Genomic DNA, 13,428 nt, shown 5'->3' with positions numbered 1-13,428 from the left:
TTCGACCCATAACTCTCCTTTTGAGTTCATGGCCAATTGTACCATCTCCTCAAGATCCATGCAATGTCTATGCTCCACTTGGTCTTGAATCTCCCTATTCAAACCACATAAGAAACGAGCCATAGTTGCTTCACGATCCTCTTCAATATTAGCTCGAATCATGATGACCTCCAACTCCTTGAAGTAATCCTCAACACTCTTCGAACCTTGCTTCAAATTTTGTAAACGCCTAAACATATAACGATAGTAGTAATTAGGCACAAATCTCTTCCGCACTATTTGCTTCATCTCCTCCCATGTCTCAATGGGACGCTCTCGATTCCTCCTCCTAGAAGTAACAAATTGATCCAACCAAATGAGAGAATAATCCACAAACTCAACCACCGCTAGTTTTATTTTTTTCGCATCATTGTAGTTGTGGCAATCAAACACTGATTCAACTCTCATCTCCCACTCCAAATAAGCCTCCGGATCAGATTTCCCATGGAACGAAGGAATCTTCATCTTAATCCCACTAATATTCCCATCCTCTCGACTCCCTTCGATATATCTTCCTCTCACAGCTCCCCTTCTATTTCTTTCACCCTCATGAACCCTCCTATTTCTACCCCAATTTTCACCCAAACTCTCTTCATCCTCTCCACCATCATCATCTTCCTCAAATATTTTCTTTTTATTTTTACCATCACCTCTACTAACTTCAAGCTTTTCCAACTTCTCATGTATTGGCCCCAAAGCCGCCATCATCATCTTGGTCAATTCATCCATTTGACCTTGAGAAAAGTTTTGGCTAAAAGAACTCATCGTACCTGCAAGAAAACGTTAGTAATAAAATTACCTCACACAAATTCTCACAATTCACTCCAAAGAATTCACTCAACCACTCTTTTTTTTTCACTCAATTTATGCAGGCTTTTGCTTTATGTAGAATTAAATCAAACTTTCAAGTTTACAACTCGTAAACACTTGAAGATTGACTCTCGAAGACTGACAAAAACAAGATGAAGAATTTTTATGAACTTGAATTTCTGACTTGCACTCAAGGATGAACAAGAGCGAATTACTTAACTGACCACAAGTTATCTTGTTCCTTCTATTTTTTTTATTATTCTTATTATTTTTTTTTTGAAGCTTTCGGTCCTTTAATTTTTTTTTTGACCGGTTTTTTTTTTTTTTTATAACTTGTAGCACAAGACACGAGACTTGGGTAACAAGTTTGAAAGAAACGACACAGAAATTTGATATAGAATAGACTCAGATAAGAACGAAAAACACGAAGAACAGAGATAGATGAAGATAGATACTTACTTGATTCAAAACCTTGGCTTTGATACCAAATTATATGAATTCTTAATGTATGGAAGGCAAAAACACTATATTAAAATCGTACCCTCAATCCAATAACAAAAGAAATCAAAAAATTGCCCGATCTTGAAAACAAGTAAAAAGTTTTGGATTAACCACCTCTAACTTACAACGAAACTAGCAACAGTAATCACGAAGAAAACAATTGATCACAACGGGACCTTCAGAAAACAATTGACCGCCTTTGACCTCAATACGGTGATAACTACCTCCAAATTGAATATCAAGAAATCCAACGCCCTCTTGCGACTTCAACATCAAGGATTGAAGTGCTTCCTTGAACTTCTGAGCTCGGCCTCTCGTAACCGGTCCTCGTGGCATCTCCAACGGATCCTTAGTTACTTTATCAGCATGCGAGCCATCCATGATCGCATCATCCTCCCCTTCTTGAAAAGGATTTGTCCTCAAATCTTGTTCATCACCTACATCAAATGGAGATAAGTCAGAAACATTGAAAGTAGCATTGACATTATACTCACCTGGCAAATTTAATTTGTAAGCGTTGTCGTTGATGTGTTCTAATACTTGAAACGGTCCATCGCCTCTAGGTAGAAGCTTGGAGCGCCGTTTTTCAGGAAACCGCTCTTTCCTCAAATGCAACCACACCCAATCTCCTGGTTCAAACACAACTCTCTTCTTTCCCTTATTTGCTTGCTTTGTATACTGCAAATTCTTTTTCTCAATGTTCGCCTTCACTTTTTCATGTAAATTTCTCACAAATTCCGCCTTTTTCTTACCATCCATGTTAACCCTTTCACTCATAGGCAAAGACATCAAATCTAACGGGGTTAAAGGATTAAAACCATACACAATTTCAAATGGTGAAAAATTTGTAGTAGAATGCACACTACGATTATATGCAAACTCCACAAATGGCAAACATTCTTCCCAACTCTTCAAATTCTTTTTAATTATAGCACGCAACAAAGTTCCTAATGTCCTATTAACAACCTCAGTTTGACCATCCGTTTGAGGATGACATGTAGTCGAAAACAGTAATTTAGTACCAAGCTTGCACCATAATATTTTCCAAAAGTAACTCAAGAAACGAGTATCTCTATCAGAAACAATACTCCTAGGCATGCCATGCAATCTGACAATTTCATTAAAGAACAAGTCCGCAACATGAGATGCATCATCAGATTTATGACAAGCAATAAAATGAGCCATTTTTGAAAATCTATCAACCACCACAAATATAGAATCCCTCCCCTTCTTAGATCTTGGTAATCCTAAAACAAAATCCATCGAAATATCTACCCATGGTTCACTAGGAACAGGAAGTGGGGTATACAATCCATGCGGTTGTGTCTTAGACTTAGCTTTCCTACAAGTCACACATCTCTCACAAATACTCTCAACATCATGCTTCATATGTGGCCAATAAAAATGTTCATACAAAGTATCATAAGTTTTAGCTACACCAAAATGCCCCATCAAACCACCCCCATGTGATTCCCTAACAAGTAATTCACGTATGGACGATTTAGGAACACACAATTTATCTTCCTTAAACAGATATCCATCATGCATGAAAAATTTATCCTTCGGACCATGCAAACATGACACATAAATCTCACCAAAATCATGATCATTGACATACAACTCCTTCACATACTCAAATCCCAAAAACTTAGAGTCCAGAGTAGATAGAAGCACATACCTTCGTGATAGAGCATCTACTACCACGTTTTCTTTCCCTTGCTTGTACTTGATAATATAGGGAAAAGTCTCCACAAACGCCACCCACTTGGCATGCCTCTTGTTCAGCTTTTGTTGTCCTTTGAGATGTTTCAAAGACTCATAATCCATATGAATCACAAATTCTTTTGGCCTCAAATAATGCTGCCACGTTTCAAGCACACGAACCAAGGCATAGAATTCCTTGTCGTAGGTAGGATAATTCAGCGCTGCTCCACTTAGCTTCTCACTGAAGTATGCAATTGGTCGTCCACCTTGCATCAACACACCGCCAATTCCTACACCTGACGCATCACATTCAATTTCAAAAATATTAGAAAAATCAGGTAATACAAGTAAAGGAGTATTAATTAATTTCTGCTTAATGATATCAAAAGACTTCTCTTGCTCCTCACCCCAATGGAATGGAACGTTCTTCTTGATCACTGCAGTTATAGGAGCCGCCAAAGTGCTGAAGTCTTTTAAAATCTCCTATAGAAACTTGCAAGACCATGAAAACTCCGAACTTGGCCAATTGAAGTAGGCGTTGGCCAATCTCGAATTGCACTTACCTTGTCCTCATCAACTTTGACTCCTTGAGCACTCACAACAAAACCAAGAAACACAAGTTCTTTTGTACAAAACACACACTTTTTCAAATTAGCATACAAATTCTCAGTCTTTAGTGTGATTAGCACAATTCTCAAGTGTTCAACATGCTCATTCAAATTTTTGCTATACACCAAGATATCATCAAAGTATACAACAACAAATTTTCCAATATAAGCACGCAAGACATGATTCATCAATCTCATAAAAGTACTAGGTGCATTAGTTAACCCAAATGGCATAACCAACCACTCGTACAATCCATATTTCGTTTTGAAAGCAGTTTTCCACTCATCTCCTTCTCTCATCCTAATTTGATGATAACCACTTTTCAAATCAATTTTACTAAAAATGCTAGAACCATGCAATTCATCCAACATATCATCTAGCTTAGGAATAGGATGCCTATACTTGATGGTAATATTGTTAATGGCTCTACAATCAACATACATTCTCCATGAACCGTCTTTCTTAGGCACTAACAAAATAGGTACAGCACAAGGAGACATCGACTCACGCACAAACCCCTTATCGAGAAGTTCACTTACCTGCCTTTGTAGCTCTTTTGTTTCCTCCGGATTACTCCTATAAGCTGGACGATTCGGTAACGCACTTTCGGGCACAAGATCAATTTGATGCTCAATTCCCCTCAAAGGTGGTAGTCCTTGAGGTAAATCCTCCGGAAATAATTCTTCAAATTCCTGCAAGAGAGAAACAACATTGCTCGAAAGATTTCCGGCTATATCACTTGTGTTAAGGAGAATCTCCTTATAGAAAATCAACACAAGTGGAGTATGCACATGTAAAATCTCTCGCAACTCACACTTTTGGGTCATATATATTTTTTTATTGGCCTCTTTCCTCTCAATTTTTTTCTCATCTTTTTTTCTTTCATTCTTTTTTTCTAAGGCCATCTCACTTTTTTGTTCACTCTTCTTTTCGGCCTCTTCTTTCTTTTTCATTTGCAAATGATCCTCCAATATTTGCTTTGGAGTCATAGGTAACAATACAACAGATTCCTTTTTCATAGTAAAGGAATAACGATTTTTAAACCCATCATGTGTCACCTTCCTATCAAATTGCCATAGTCTACCCAACAAGATATGACACGCTTGCATAGGCACCACATTGCACACCACTTCATCTCCATATTTCCCAATTGAGAAAGGCACCACAACTCGCCTTGTCACTCTCACTTCCGAACTATCATTAAACCACTGCAATCTAGAAAGGCACCACAACTCGCCTTGTCACCTTCCTCTCACAGCTCCCCTTCTATTTCTTTCACCCTCATGAACCCTCCTATTTCTACCCCAATTTTCACCCAAACTCTCTTCATCCTCTCCACCATCATTATCTTCCTCAAATATTTTCTTTTTATTTTTACCATCACCTCCACTAACTTCAAGCTTATCCAACTTCTCATGTATTGGCCCCAAAGCCGCCATCATCATCTTGGTCAATTCATCCATTTGACCTTGAGAAAAGTTTTGGCTAGAAGAACTCATCGTACCTGCAAGAAAACGTTAGTAATAAAATTATCTCACACAAATTCTCACAATTCACTACAAAGAATTCACTCAACCACTCTTTTTTTTTCACTCAATTTATGCAGGCTTTTTCTTTATGTAGAATTCAATCAAACTTTAAAGTTTACAACTCGTAGACACTTGAAGATTGACTCTCGAAGACTGACAAAAACAAGATGAAGAATTTTTATGAACTTGAATTTCTGACTTGCACTCAAGGATGAACAAGGGCGAATTACTTAACTGACCACAAGTTATCTTGTTCCTTCTATTTTTTTTTTTTTATTATTATTATTTTTTTTTTTGAAGCTTTTGGTCCTTTAATTTTTTTTTTGACCGGTTTTTTTTTTTTTATAACTTGTAGCACAAGACACGAGACTTGGGTAACAAGTTTGAAAAAAATGACACAGAAATTTGATAAAGTATAGACTCAGATAAGAACGAAGAACACGAAGAACAGAGATAGATGAAGATAGATACTTACTTGATTCAAAACCTTGGCTTTGATACCAAATGATATGAATTCTTAATGTATGGAAGGCAAAAACACTATATTAAAATTGTACCCTCAATCCAATAACAAAAGAAATCAAGAAATTGCCCGATCTTGAAAACAAGTAAAAAGTTTTGGATTAACCACCTCTAGCTTACAACGAAACTAGCAACAGTAATCACGAAGAAAACAATTGATCACAACGGGACCTTCAGAAAACCTGTTTCTGACAACCCACGAGGATAATCAATCGACAAACGCCACAAAGTTGAAAACTTTGATAAGTTTGATTTTTGGGTAAGCAAAAGCTTAATAAAATTCTAGAGAGAATTTTGTATGGAATAATCAATAATCTGAAATCTTAATTGCCCTTAAAATAATGAATATTGTAGTATTTATATTACAACCCAAAATATTGAAAGATAATGCAAAATAAATCAAAAAGATATCAAAGATATCTCCTAAAGTTTCCTAGTAGGAATAAAAGACCTAAAATAAGCAAAATAATGCCAAAATATTAAAAATCTCGAACACACACACAAAATACCTTCGGTGCATGTAAAATTATCGGGGCGGGCGCGCTAGGGCTAGGCGCGGGCGCGCCTTTGTTGCGCAGGGCAAGGCGCGGGCGCGCTGAGAGCTCGCACAATTCTTCGTCAATTTGGCATCCGTAAGCGCGGGCGCGCGATCAAGGGGCGTGGGCGCGCTTCTTCTTCGCAAAATAAGGGAGCGGGCGCGCCTGGGCTGCGAACAAGGTCTTCAATTTCTTCACTTTCTTGACAGCCTTTGACCTCAATACGGTGATAACTACCTCCAAATTGAATATCAAGAAATCCAACGCCCTCTTGCGACTTCAACATCAAGGATTGAAGTGCTTCCTTGAACTTCTGAGCTCGGCCTCTCGTAACCGGTCCTCGTGGCATCTCCAACAGATCTTTAGTTACTTTATCAGCATGCGAGCCATCCATGATCGCATCGTCCTCCCCTTCTTGAAAAGGATTTGTCCTCAAATCTTGTTCATCACCTACATCAAATGGAGATAAGTCAGAAACATTGAAAGTAGCATTGACATTATACTCGCCTGGCAAATCTAATTTGTAGGCGTTGTCGTTGATGCGCTCTATTACTTGAAACGGTCCATCGCCTCTAGGTAGAAGCTTGGAGCGCCGTTTTACAGGAAACCGCTCTTTCCTCAAATGCAACCACACCCAATCTCCTGGTTCAAACACAACTCTCTTCTTTCCCTTATTTGCTTGCTTTGTATACTGCAAATTCTTTTTCTCAATGTTCGCCTTCACTTTTTCATGTAAATTTCTCACAAATTCCGCCTTTTTCTTACCATCCATGTTAACCCTTTCACTCATAGGCAAAGACATCAAATCCAACGGGGTTAAAGGATTAGAACCATACATAATTTCAAATGACGAAAAATTTGTAGTAGAATGCACACTACGATTATATGCAAACTCCACAAATGGCAAACATTCTTCCCAACTCTTCAAATTCTTTTTAATTATAGCACGCAACAAAGTTCCTAATGTCCTATTAACAACCTCAGTTTGACCATCCGTTTGAGGATGACATGTAGTCGAAAACAGTAATTTAGTACCAAGCTTGCACCATAATGTTTTTCAAAAGTAACTCAAGAAACGAGTATCTCTATCAGAAACAATACTCCTAGGCATGCCATGCAATCTGAAAATTTCATTAAAGAACAAGTTCGCAACATGAGATGCATCATTAGATTTATGACAAGCAATAAAATGAGCCATTTTCGAAAATCTATCAACCACCACAAACACAGAATCCCTCCCCTTCTTAGATCTTGGTAATCCTAAAACAAAATCCATCGAAATATCTACCCATGGTTCACTAGGAACAGGAAGTGGGGTATACAATCCATGCGGTTGTGTCTTAGACTTAGCTTTCCTACAAGTCACACATCTCTCACAAATACTCTCAACATCATGCTTCATATGTGGCCAATAAAAATGTTCATACAAAGTATCATAAGTTTTAGCCACACCAAAATGCCCCATCAAACCACCCCCATGTGATTCCCTAAAAAGTAATTCACGTATGGACGCTTTAGGAACACACAATTTATCTTCCTTAAACAGATATCCATCATGCATGAAAAATTTATCCTTCGGACCATGCAAACATGACACATAAATCTCACCAAAATCATGATCATTGGCATATAACTCCTTCACATACTCAAATCCCAAAAACTTAGAGTCCAGAGTAGATAGAAGCACATACCTTCGTGATAGAGCATCTGCTACCACGTTTTCTTTCCCTTGCTTGTACTTGATAATATAGGGAAAAGTTTCCACAAACGCCACGACTTGGCATGCCTCTTGTTCAGCTTTTGTTGTCCTTTGAGATGTTTCAAAGACTCATGATCCGTATGAATCACAAATTCTTTTGGCCTCAAATAATGCTGCCACGTTTCAAGCACACGAACCAAGGCATAGAATTCCTTGTCGTAGGTAGGATAATTCAGCGCTGCTCCACTTAGCTTCTCACTGAAGTATGCAATTGGTCGTCCACCTTGCTGATACACACCGCCAATTCCTACACCTGACGCATCACATTTAATTTCAAAAGTATTAGAAAAATCAGGTAATACAAGTAAAGGAGCATTAATTAATTTCTGCTTAATGATATCAAAAGACTTCTCTTGCTCCTCGCCATAATGGAATGGAACGTTCTTCTTGATCACTGCAGTCATAGGAGCCGCCAAAGTGCTGAAGTCTTTTACAAATCTCCTATAAAAACTTGCAAGACCATGAAAACTCCGAACTTGGCCAATTGAAGTAGGCGTTGGCCAATCTCAAATTGCACTTACCTTGTCCTCATCAACTTTGACTCCTTGAGCACTCACAACAAAACCATGAAACACAAGTTCTTTTGTACAAAGCACACACTTTTTCAAATTAGCATACAAATTCTCAGCCTTTAGTGTGATTAGCACAATTCTCAAGTGTTCAACATGCTCATTCAAATTTTTGTTATACACCAAGATATCATCAAAGTATACCACAACAAATTTTCCAATATAAGCACACAAGACATGATTCATCAATCTCATAAAAGTACTAGGTGCATTAGTTAACCCAAATGGCATAACCAACCACTCGTACAATCCATATTTCATTTTGAAAGCAGTTTTCCACTCATCTCCTTCTCTCATCCTAATTTGATGATAACCACTTTTCAAATCAATTTTACTAAAAATGCTAGAACCATGCAATTCATCCAACATATCATCTAGCCTAGGAATAGGATGCCTATACTTGATGTTAATATTGTTAATGGCTCTACAATCAACACACATTCTCCATGAACCGTCTTTCTTAGGCACTAACAAAACAGGTACAGCACAAGGAGACATCGACTCACGCACAAACCCCTTATTGAGAAGTTCACTTACCTGCCTTTGTAGCTCTTTTGTTTCCTCCGGATTACTCCTATAAGCTGGACGATTCGGTAACGCACTTCTGGGCACAAGATCAATTTGATGCTCAATTCCCCTCAAAGGTGGTAGTCCTTGAGGTAAATCCTCCGGAAATAATTCTTCAAATTCCTGCAAGAGAGAAACAACATTGCTCGAAAGATTTTCGGCTATATCACTTGTGTTAAGGAGAATCTCCTTATAGAAAATCAACACAGGTGGAGTATGCACATGTAAAATCTCTCGCAACTCACGCTTTTGGGCCATATATATTTTTTTATCGGCCTCTTTCCTCTCAATTTTTTTCTCATCTTTTTTTCTTTCATTCTTTTTTTCTAAGGCCATCTCACTTTTTTGTTCACTCTTTTTTTCGGCCTCTTCTTTCTTTTTCTTTTGCAAATGATCCTCCAATATTTGCTTTGGAGTCATAGGTAACAATACAATAGATTCCTTTTTCATAGTAAAGGAATAACGATTTTTAAACCCATCATGTGTCACCTTCCTATCAAATTGCCACGGTCTACCCAACAAGATATGACACGCTTGCATAGGCACCACATTGCACATCACTTCATCTCCATATTTCCCAATTGAGAAAGGCACCACAACTCGCCTAGTCACTCTCACTTCAGAACTATTATTAAACCACTGCAATCTATAGGGTTGAGGATTCTTTGAAGTAGGCAAACTCAATTTCTCAACAAGCTCGCTACTTGCGACATTGGTACAGCTACCCCCATCAATGATGACACTACACACTTTGTTTTTCACAAAGCATCTAGTATGAAACAAATTTTCCCTTTGATTTTCTTCCTCTTCCTTTTGTTGCACATTCAACACTCTCCTAGTCACCAACAACTCTCCAACGACTGCCTTATATCCCTCGTCATCGGGATCCTCCAACGCAGGCATATCATCATAATTCTCCTCACTCTCCAATTCAACCTCACCACCATCATTCACAATAATTATTTTTTTGTTAGGACACTGACTAGCAATATGACCAAGACCTTGACATCTAAAGCATTTGATATCTCTAGAACGATTAATAGGAGTTTCAGATTTACCTTGCACTCCTTGCTTTGGTGTTTCTTGCTTGGTGTCGATTTTTGGTTTGGACACCTGCTTGACATCCTCTCGTTTGCCAACATTTGGACGCCAAGGAGTAGAAGAACCCACAACAATAGAGTTTCGATCCATACCTCTCCTTTTGAGTTGTTGTTCCACTTTCATGGCCAATTGTACCATCTCCTCAAGATCCATGCAATGTCTAAGCTCCACTTGGTCTTGAATCTCCCTATTCAAACCACATAAGAAACGAGCCATAGTTGCTTCACGATCCTCTTCAATATTAGCTCGAATCATGGTGATCTCCAACTCCTTGAAGTAATCCTCAACACTCTTCGAACCTTGCTTCAAATTTTGTAAACGCCTAAACATATCACGATAGTAGTAATTAGGCACAAATCTCTTCCGCAATATTTGTTTCATCTCTTCCCATGTCTCAATGGGACGCTCTCGATTCCTCCTCCAAGAAGTAACAAATTGATCCCACCAAATGAGAGCATAATCCACAAACTCAACCACCGCCAGTTTTATTTTTTTCGCATCATTGTAGTTGTGGCAATCAAACACCGATTCAACTCTCATCTCCCACTCCAAATAAGCCTCTGGATCAGATTTCTCATGGAACGAAGGAATCTTCATCTTAATCCCACTAATATTCCCATCCTCTCGACTCCCTTCGATGTATCTTCCTCTCACAGCTCCCCTTCTATTTCTTTCACCCTCATGAACCTCCTATTTCTACCCCAATTTTCACCCAAACTCTCTTCATCCTCTCCACCATCATCATCTTCCTCAAATATTTTCTTTTTATTTTTACCATCACCTCCACTAACTTCAAGCTTATCCAACTTCTCATGTATTGGCCCCAAAGCCGCCATCATCATCTTGGTCAATTCATCCATTTGACCTTGAGAAAAGTTTTGGCTAGAAGAACTCATCGTACCTGCAAGAAAACGTTAGTAATAAAATTAACTCACACAAATTCTCACAATTCACTCCAAAGAATTCACTCAACCACTCTTTTTTTTTTCACTCAATTTATGCAGGCTTTTGCTTTATGTAGAATTCAATCAAACTTTCAAGTTTACAACTCGTAGACACTTAAAGATTGACTCTCGAAGACTGACAAAAACAAGATGAAGAATTTTTATGAACTTGAATTTCTGACTTGCACTCAAGGATGAACAAGAGCGAATTACTTAACTGACCACAAGTTATCTTGTTCCTTTTATTTTTTATTATTATTATTTTTTTTTATTTTTTTAAGCTTTCGGTCCTTTAATTTTTTTTTTTGACCGATTTTTTTTTTTATTATTTTATAACTTGTAGCACAAGACACGAGACTTGGGTAACAATTTTGAAAGAAACGACACAGAAATTTGATAAAGAATAGACTCAGATAAGAACGAAGAACACGAAGAACAGAGATAGATGAAGATAGATACTTACTTGATTCAAAACCTTGCTTTGATACCAAATGATATGAATTCTTAATGTATGGAAGGCAAACACGACTATATTAAAATCGTACCTTCAATCCAATAACAAAAGAAAACAAGAAATTGCCCGATCTTGAAAACAAGTAAAAAGTTTTGGATTAACCACCTCTAGCTTACAACGAAACTAGCAACAGTAATCACGAAGAAAACAATTGATCACAACGGGACCTTCAGAAAACCTGTTTCTGACAACCCACGAGGATAATCAATCGACAAACGCCACAAAGTTGAAAACTTTGATAAGTTTGATTTTTGGGTAAGCAAAAGCTTAATAAAATTCTAGAGAGAATTTTTTATGGAATAATCAATAATCTGAAATCTTAATTCTCATTAAAATAATGAATGTTTGTTGTATTTATATTACAACTACAAAATAATAAAAGATATCGCGATATAATTCAAAATATATCTAAGGATATCAAAGATATCTCCTAAAAGTTTCCTAGTAGAAATAAAACTCTAAAAAATAAGAAAATAATGCCAAAAATATCAAAAAAGTCTCGCACACACACAAAATGCCGAACTGTGTGAGAGAGAGTGCAGGCGCGGGCGCGCGTGGGTAGGCGCGGGCGCGCATAGGACTCTGTCCTGAAATCTTAAAAACAACGGGGTCAGGTGCGGGCGCGCGTGGGCAGGCGCGGGCGCGCATAAGGTCCTGTCCGCCATGCGTGGGTGCTCGTCAATGAGGCGTGGGCGCGCATACCTCTCGGGTCTTGTCACCTCTTTTTATGTTTTTTTTGATATTTTCTCTACTCTCTTGACTTCTTTGGACTTCAATAAGATTATAGAATCCCTCAAAATGATCTTCAAGCATTCCAATGTCCATTATCAACGATTGAAGCGCATCTTTAAATTTCTTAGCTCGTCCTCTCGTAATCGGTCCTCTTGGCATCTCCAACGGATCCTTAATTACTTGATCAACATGCGAGCTATCCATGATCGCATCAAATGCTCCAGCGGTCTTCATGGATCTCATGAACCGCGTATTTCGGCCATACTTAGATCAGTTTATCATAGTCTTTATTGATGATATCTTGATCTACTCGAGGAGCATTGAGGAGCATAGACAACACTTGCAGACAGCATTGCAGACTTTGAGGGAGCATCGACTGTATGCGAAATTCAGTAAGTGCGGGTTTTGGCTAGAGCAGGTGGCATTTCTTGGCCATATAGTTTCGAAAGATGGGATAGCGGTGGATCAGACGAAAGTGCAGGCAGTGCAGGATTGGGGAAGTCTGAATAATGCTTCAGAGATTCGCAGTTTCTTGGGTTTAGCAGGCTACTACCGGAAGTTCATCAAGGGTTTTTCTTCTATTGCAGTACCCTTGACTTCCTTGACCAAGAAAAATGCGAAGTTTATATGGAGTTCAGACTGTCAGAGGAGCTTCGATCGACTTAAGGAAGCACTCACATCTGTGCCAGTGTTGGCGATTCCTGTTCCACACGAGGAGTTAGTGGTTTACACGAACGCGTCTAAGCTTGGGTTGGGCGCTGTATTGATGCAGAGTGACCAAGTCATTGCCTATGCGTCGAGACAGTTGAAGATTCATGAGCAGAACTATCCGACGCATGACTTGGAGCTAGCAGCAGTGGTTTTTGCTTTGAAAATCTGGAGGCACTATCTGTATGGTGAGAAGTGCAAGATTTTCACAGACCACAAGAGTCTCAAGTACTTCTTCACATAGAAGGAGTTGAACATGAGACAGCACCGATGGTTGGAATTAG

The 13,428-nt window shown here is 38.5% G+C and overlaps 1 pseudogene; it reads right to left on the bottom strand.

Moving 5' to 3' along the window:
- Nucleotides 1–790: 790 nt before the first annotated feature.
- LOC140871206 (uncharacterized) lies at nt 791–10,843 on the bottom strand (annotated as a pseudogene).
- Between the last annotated feature and the right edge of the window lie 2,585 nt (nt 10,844–13,428).

Source organism: Henckelia pumila, unplaced genomic scaffold (assembly GCF_033568475.1).
Source record: "Henckelia pumila isolate YLH828 unplaced genomic scaffold, ASM3356847v2 CTG_430, whole genome shotgun sequence".
NCBI classification, from domain to species: domain Eukaryota; kingdom Viridiplantae; phylum Streptophyta; class Magnoliopsida; order Lamiales; family Gesneriaceae; genus Henckelia; species Henckelia pumila.
Note: the sequence above shows the minus strand (reverse complement) of the source record. Positions and strands in the feature narration are given on the sequence as shown.